At 39.8% G+C, this 8,746-nt stretch overlaps 1 pseudogene; it reads left to right on the top strand.

The window, feature by feature from the left end:
* Positions 1-1,460: 1,460 nt before the first annotated feature.
* Positions 1,461-1,783, top strand: LOC116546721 (annotated as a pseudogene).
* Positions 1,784-8,746: the final 6,963 nt, after the last annotated feature.

The raw sequence follows: 8,746 nt of genomic DNA, 5'->3' as shown, positions 1-8,746 counted from the left end.
TATTTCAAGACAGGGTCTTGCTCTTTCACCTGTGCTGGAGTGCCCTGGTGTGATCACAGGTCACTGCAGTCTCTTCCTCCCAGGCTTAAGCAATTTTCCCACCTCAACCCAAAGTACTTGGAACTACAGGCATCAGCCACTGCACCTTGCAAGTTTTTGTATTTTATGTAGGCTCAGGGTTGTGTCATGTTGCCCAGGTTGCTCTCAAACTTCTGGGCACCAGTGATCTGCACGCCTCAGCCTCCCAAAGTGCTGTGACTACAGGCGTGAGCCAACATTCGTGGCCAAAGAATTACATTCTATATATTTCATAGGTAACCAAGTGTTAAGTCAGTAAAAAAGAGTTGAGAACTTTTTCAGTGTTAATAAGAATAAAAAAGACATACGACTACAATGCTAAGTTATTATTGGATAATAATTTGCCGATAGTTGCACACTGAATTAATGATCATTGCGGTTGAGTATCACAGCTTCTGGTTTTCTCATTCTTCACTCATTTATTCAACAACCATGTGCTAAGGTACTAGACTACGACAAGCCCTGGAGTTACAAGATCAAGATATACAGTCCGCCCCTCAGCAATCGTATGCTATACCCTGAAAAAGTAGACAAATAGGCAGTTTCCATGCCAAGTCATAGACACCCTGACACGTATAAAACAGGGCACTATTAGAACATAGGAGGGACACCTATCCCAGTTTTGACTCGATACTGTAGGCTTTTTGGTGGAGGCATGGTTAGTGGATGCCTGAAGACATGAAAAACAGATTGGCACAGCCAAGAAGCAAGCGCAAAGAGCTGGAGGTGAAGGAAGAGCACCGTGGACTTCTGTGCAGTCCAGTTTCACTGGATGCTAGAACAAAGGGCAGAACACAGTAAGTGGTGAGAGATATGCCTGAGGAACTTGACAAGAACCAAATGAACATGGGTGTTTATATTCCATGACAAGGAATTTGGAACTTTTCCTGACAGCAGAAGGAAACCAATGACACTGTAAATGACTGGGGATTTAAAGTGTTAACCTCTCAAGCAACTGCTTACAAACTATAACTGCCTGAGGTTACTAGATGTGACTGGAGTGTTTGGGTCTTAAAAATCACTGCCATCGGCTGGGCACGGTGGTTCATGCCTGTAATCCCAGCACTTTGGGAGGCCGAGGCCAGCGGATCCCCTGAGGTCAGGAGCTCGAGACCAGCCTGACCAACATAGAGAAACACCATCTCTACTAAACATACAAAATTAGCCAGGGTGCTGGTGCATTCCTATAATCCCAGCTACTTGGGAGGCTGAGGCAGGAGAATCGCTTGAACCCCGGAGGCAGAGGTTGCGGCGAGCCAAGATTGTACTCCAGCCTGGCAACAAGAGCAAAACTCCGTCTACAAAATAAATAAATGAATAAATGCCTTTCTGAGTTGCCTGTGGGTTTGTGGTGCTCCCTGAGCCGTCTGTCCTGTTCCAAGATGCTTCAAAGAATTATTAAAAATATGTGGCTCCCCATGAAGCCCACTATACCCAAGTTTACCAGGAGATCTGGGTAGGAAGGGGGCTCATGGGCTTCATCATTTATAAAATCCCGGCCGCTGATAAAAGAAGTAAGGCTGCAAAAGCTTCAGCTGCTGCTCATGGTCCTCACCAACCAGCTTTACTTGGAGTACATGTGAAAGAAAACGTCAGTCTGCCTGTAAATTTGAGCAAGCTGCGTTAGACGGGGAGCGTGGAACATCACTGTACACTTCAACCGTTTACTTCATGGCATGAATGAATGCATCTGTGAGATGCACAACAAAAGAGAAGTGGGGAAATATCTAAAATCTATGCCCTATTGTCAAAAGTCAAAGAGCTAGAGGAGCAAGATCGAACTCAAAAGCTAGCAGAAGACAAGAAATAACTAAGAGAAGAACAGAAGGAGATAGCGACACAAAAAAGCCCTTCAAAAAATCAGGAAATCCAGCAGCTGGTTTTTTTTGAAAAGATCAACAATATAGATAGACTGCCATTCAAACTAATAAAAAAAGAAGAGAGGAGAATCGAATAGATGCAATTAAAATGATAAAGGGATATCACCATTGATTCCACAGAAATACAAACTACCATCAGAGATTACTACAAACACCTCTATGCACATAATCAGTAAATCCAGAAGATTTCGATAACTTTCTAGACACTTACACCTTCCCAAGACTAAACCAGGAAGAAGTTGAATCCCTGAATAGACCAATAACAAGGTCTGACGCTGAGGCAGCAATTAATAGCCTACCAACCAAAAAAGCCCAGGTCCAGATGGGTTCACAGCCAAATTGTACCACAAGTACAAAGAGGAACTGGTACCATTCCTGTTGAAACTATTCCAAACAATACAAAAAGAGGGAATGCTCCCTAACTCATTTTATGAGACCAACATCATCATACCAAAACCTGGCAGAGACACAACTAAAAAAGAATTTCAGGCCAATATCCATAATGAACATTGACGCAAAAATCTTCAATAAAATACTGGCAAGTTGAATGCAACAGCACATCAAAAAGCTTATCCATCATGATCAACTAGGCTTCATCCTGCAGATGCAAGGCTGGTTCAATATATACAAATCTATAAATGTAATGAATCATGTAAACAGAACCAAATACAAAAAACACATGATTATCTCAATAGACGCAGACAAGGCCTTTGATAAAATTCAACAGCTCTTTACGCTAAAAACTCTTAATAAACTAGGTATCGATGGAACGTATCTCAAAATAATAAAAGCTATTTATGACAAACCCATAATCAATATTATACTAAATGGGCAAAAACTGGAAGCATTCCCTTTGAAAACTGGCACTACACAAGGGTGCCCTCTCTCACCATTTCTATTCAACATAGTATCGGAAGTTCTAGCCAGAGCATTTAGACGAGAAAAAGAAATAAAGGGTATTCAATTAGGAAAAGTGGAAGTCAAATTATCTCTATTTGCAGACAACATGATTGTATATTTAGAAGACCCCACTGTCTCAGCCCAAAATCTCCTTAAGATGATAAGCAACTTCAGTAAAGTCTCCGGATAAAAAAAATCAATGTGCAAAAATCACAAGCATTTCTATACACCAATAACAGACAAACAGAGAGCAAAATCACAAGCAAACTCCCATTCACAATTGCTACGAGAATAAAATACCTAGGAATACAAATGACAAAGGACGTGAAGGATCTCTTCAAGGAGAACTACAAACCACTGCTCAAGGAAATGAGAGAGGACATAAACAGATGGAAAAACATTCCATGCTCATGGTTAGGAAGAATCAATATCATGAAAATGGCCATACTGACCAAAATAATTTACAGATTCAACACTATCCACAACAAGCTACCAATGACCTTCTTCACAGAACTGGAAAAAACCACCTTAAACTTCATATGGAACCAGAAAAGAGCCTGCATAGCCAAGACAATCCTAAGCAAAAAGAACAAAGCTGGAGGCATCACACTACCTGACTTCAAACTATACTACAAGGCTACAGAAACCAACAGCATGATACTGGTACCAAAACAAAGATATAGACCAATGGGTCAGAACAGTGGCCTCAGAAGTCATACCATACATCTACAACCATCTGATCTTTGACAAACCGGACAAAAGCAATGGGGAAAGGATTCCTTATTTAATAAGTGGTGTTGGGAAAACTGGCTAGCGATGTGCAGAAAGGCTGAAACTGGACCCCTTCCCTACACCTTATACAAAAATTAACTCCAGATGGATTAAAGAGTTAAACATAAGAACTAACACTATAAAGACCCTAGAAGAAAACCTAGGCAATGTCATTCAGGACATAGGCATAAGCAAGGACTTCATGACTAAAACAAGAAAAGCAATGGCAACAAAAGCCAAAACTGACAAATGAGATCTAATTAAACTTAAGAGCTTCTGCACAGCAAAAGAAACAATCATTAGAGTGAACCAGCAATCAACAAAATGGGAAAAAATTTCAGCAAGCTACCCATCTGACAAAGGGTTAATATCCAGAATCTACAAAGAACTAAAACAGATATACAACAAAAAATACCAACCCATCAAAAAGTGGGCAAAAGATATGAACAGACACTTTTCAAAAGAAGACATTTATGTGGCCAAAAAACACATGAAAAAATGCTCATCATCACTGGTCTTTAGAGAAATGAAAATCAAAACCACATTGAGATACCATCTCATGCCAGTTAGAATGGCTATCATTAAAAAATCTGGGTCAGATGCTGGAGAGGATGTGGAGAAATAGGAACACTTTTACACTGTTGGTGGGAGTGTAAATTAGTTCAACCATTGTGGAAGACAATGTGGCGATTCCTCAAGATCTAGAAATAGAAATTCCATTTGACCCAGCAATCCCATTTATGGATATATACACAAAGGATTATAAATCATTCTATTATAAAGATACCTGCACATGTGTGTTCATTGTGACACTGTTTACAATAGCAAAGACTTGGAACCAACCCAAATGCCCATTGATGATAGACTGGATAAAGAAAACGTGGCACATATACACCATGGAATACTATGCAGCCATAAAGACAGGATGAGTTCATGTCATTCGCAGGGACACAGATGAATCTCGAAACCATCATTATCAGCAAACTGACATAAGAACAGAAAACCAAACACTGAATGTCCACTCATAAGTGGGATTTGAACAGTGAGAACACATGGACACAGGGAGGTGAAGATCACACACCAGGGCCTGTTGTGGAACGGGGGACTCAGGGAGGTATAGCGGTGGGTGGGGAGATTGGGGAGGGATAACATTAGGAGAAATACCTAATTAGGTGATGGGTGGGATGGAGGCAGCAAACCACCATGGCATGTGTATACCTATGTAACAATCCTGCAAGATCTGCACATGTACCCCAGAACTTAAAGTAAAATTAAAAAAAAACAAAGAAAAAAGAAAAGAAAAAAATCACTACAATAACCCTGAGAACTTGATGATGCCTTTGTTTTCTGAAGACAGTTTCTGGGTGCTGGCTGACAGTCCCATAGGGATGGCAAAAGTAAAGTGTAGAGCCTCACTTCTCAAGCTTTTTTTCAAGCTATCGAAGGTGATAATTATACATGCTCTTCATTATACATGTTCAAGTTTTCACATCTTTCATTAGATGTGTGTAAGAAAGAATATTTAATGTAGGACCTATTATCCAAAGAATGAAAAGGGATGTCATTTGCAGTTTATTTCACACATACATTACTTAATCTAAATTAAATTTATAAATTTTGGTAATGGCCAGCCACAGTGGCTCATGTCTGTAATCCCAGCACTTTGGGAGGCCAAGGCCAGTGGATCACAAAATCAGGAGTTCGAGACCAGCCTGGCCAAGATGGCGAAACCTCGTCTCTACTAAAAATACAAAACCTGGCCGGGCATAGTGGCAGGCGCCTATTATCCCAGCTACTTGGGAGGCTGAGGCAAGAGAATTGCTTGAATCTGGGCAGCAGAGTTTACAGTAAACTGAGATCATGCCATTGCACTCCAGCCTGGGCGATAGGGTGAGACTCTGTCTCAGAAAAAAAGAAATTTTTTTTTTTACTAACATACCTGCTGCTCCTAAAGGTATATCATTTTCCAACTGCTGCTGCATCTGAAATAAGTCAAATATTATTTACAATGTTTCAGACGAGACCTTATTATGGAAAGAGTATCAATTACAAAAACGTGGCCTTTAAATAATACTTTCAGAGACTAGACCTAACTTGAAGATTGCTTAAAAAAAAATCACATAAATTCGTATTTTAAGTTTAGATAAAGGAGAACATATCTGTGTTATGCTGTTTAATCTCATAAAAGCACAATTAATATTGGTCTGTTGCACAATGTCATTTCAAACGTGTGAGGTTTTCCCTTATTAGTACAGAGGTTAAACAGTTCAACTCATATTTTGCAATGAGTGTATTACTTTCCCATTCTTATCAAAACTCTGCCCTTTATAAGTCTAATCAGTTTTTCACTTTAATGAATAGTTCCTTAAAATGAACTCTCCATTCTCCACTTGCATAAAATAATTTTAACGTATGTCCTTTACTATTAATTCAGCACAGAATCTTTAATACACACTTGAAGAAAGCAGTATTGTTGTGACGGCATGTGAATATATTCCACTGGCAAAAGATTAAAAATATTACACTATTATGGTTAACATTTCTTTATTCACATGGACACAAAGATTTCAGAAAATTTACGTGAAAACAAGAATAAAAACAGGTTAGAGCTAGTTTTCAATCTTAGTTTCATTGACTCATTCGTGTCTAGAATTAGAAACTAGGAAAAGAATGTAGCCATATAACTGCAACTCTGATTTCGCAACTTTGATTTCTTTTCAGAAACTAGTACCCATTTTTGAAGTATCTGACAAGTTATAGTTATCTACTTACTTATGAAAGGTGTGGGAATATTTCAAACTTATTGTCAGTGTCTCTATCTAGAGTGCTCATTTAAATCTTTTGTAGACTAGGCACTCTCTCACTGAAGGCCCAGACAGGGTCTGAGATGGTTTGTGGCGAGAATGATAATGATATCTCATGCCTTTACAAATTTTAGGTGTCAGTTTTTTGGTTTTTTTTGACTAACAGGTTAACCAATATTTCGAGCCTCCTTTCCATAACATTTCTGTGACAAAAACATTAAGAATAGGCTTTACAGAGTAAGTAACATTGTGACATGGCAAATGCCCCATAAAACTGCATACCTCAACTATACCTCAGCTTTCTGTTGAAACTGCTCTCTGTAACCCTGATGTGACAAGCAAGCAGTCCAAACCCATGCCATGTGGGCCCCTGCAACTTGTAATAAGTAACTAAGGTCTGTAATTTCCACCCTACCCTGACAATGTGTAGACTAACACTTAACTTCTGTGAACCACTTAAGTAACAATCGGAATATCCGAAGCCCCTCACCCTCAACCTCGCCCCGCCCAGGAGGTGGTTTACAGAATGTCCAAAGTCCACTGGCCCTGGGAACGTCCGAAGCCCCTCGCCCCCATCCCTGCCCAGGAGGTGGTTTATGGGTATAAAAGGTCTTGACACCCTCCTTTTGGGGCCACAGGTTGAAGAGACGTGAGTCCTCCTCCGTGGCCGCTGGCAATAAAGACCCTGCAATTTGGCATACTTTTGTCTTGGTGTTAACTTTCTATTCTCACTCTGGTATAACAACATGACAACAGCATTACCAGCCAGGCCTCATAAAAGAAGCAACTCGATACCAGATAAAGGGGGAAGCCTTTCTCCAGAGAACCCCTAGATATTGCCACTCATAAGCACTATGTAAAAGTACATTTTTACGTGACTCAAACTAAGACACTACTACTGTAAAGTTATCTTTTCTCCCAAAAACTTTTCTGCTAAATATTACCAGCATAATAGATTTTATTATTTCTTTCTACCCCATTCACAAATACTTTCATACTTCCTCAATTTTGTTAACCTAAAAATGAGACACTCTCCTTAACAAATTGCTTACTTTTATACTGAAGAAATCGTAACTCTGTAGAGAGAGAATACTTTTTGTATGACAACTTTAAATATAGGTCATTTTCTCTTCAAGCTCTTATAAATAAGAGTACATGGCAGAAGTCTCTGCCCCTTTCCACTCCCGGAGTGGCTTCCCCCTGCACCAATTCTCTTCCAGCCTTTCCCTGACCCTTGACTATTTCGCCACATAAATGACAGTGGAGGGCAACTGCCTTTGGGAAAGACATCCCAGGTCAGATGTAAAGCAGAGGGAAAAGGGACAGACCCAGGACACAGGGAGGGAGTGCCTCTGGGACCCAAAAGCTTAGGAAAGGGTTCTTGAGTATTGATGACTCCAGTTTTTTCCTGGCCAGTGAAAGGCCCCCAAAAATTAAGAAAAAATTGTTCCTCAAAAATCTTCCCTTGCATCAGATCTGCTTTTTATACTCTCTCATCACCATCTTGTAAAATGATACATTGTCTCATTTTTCTGGTAAGTACTGTGAAAAGAAAAAATATCTTGGGCCCCAAAATAACTAAGCTAAAAGGAAAACTCAAGCTGGAAATTGCTTAGTGAAAACCTGCCTCCCATTCTATTCAAAGTTCTCTCTGCTCACTGAGATAAATGCATATCTGACTGTCTCCTTTGGAAAGGCAAATCGGAAACTCAAAAGAATGCCACTGTTTGTCTCTCACCTATCTGGAAGGAAGCCCCCTCCCACCTTCCAGTCTTCCTCCCTTGACTGCAAGTTGTCCCACCTTTCTAGACTGAACCAATGTACTTCTTACATATATTAATTGATGTCTCCTGTCTCCCTAAAATGTAAAAAACCAAGATGTGCCCCGACCACCTTGGATACACATCATCAGGATTTCCTGAGGCTGCGTCATGGCATGTGTCCTGAACTTTGGCAAAACAAACTTTCTCAATTAACTGAGGCCTGTCTCAAATTTTGGGGGTTCACAGTACTAATGAGAACATTATATTTGCATCATGGGTAACAATTTACAGACATATTTAACATTCATTTTCCTTTTGTACCCAGTGGTACGATTTCATGACTGAAGCATTTGGATGCTAATCATCTTATTTTTTTTTTTAAGAAAAATAAAACCTAAGCAGACAATATGATTAAAAATCTCAGCTAGCTGGGCTCCTGAAATCTATGCATTAAAACAATAATTTAATGCATTGCCTTTTAAGCTATTTGGCTGCAATGCTGTCTAAGAAACCACAGATTTGCTCTTCTGTGATATGTTAGGACATGAAA

This window comes from Sapajus apella, unplaced genomic scaffold (genome assembly GCF_009761245.1).
Source record: "Sapajus apella isolate SASKATOON/1434 unplaced genomic scaffold, GSC_monkey_1.0 scaffold1265, whole genome shotgun sequence".
Classification (NCBI taxonomy): Eukaryota; Metazoa; Chordata; class Mammalia; order Primates; family Cebidae; genus Sapajus; species Sapajus apella.
Note: the sequence above shows the minus strand (reverse complement) of the source record. Positions and strands in the feature narration are given on the sequence as shown.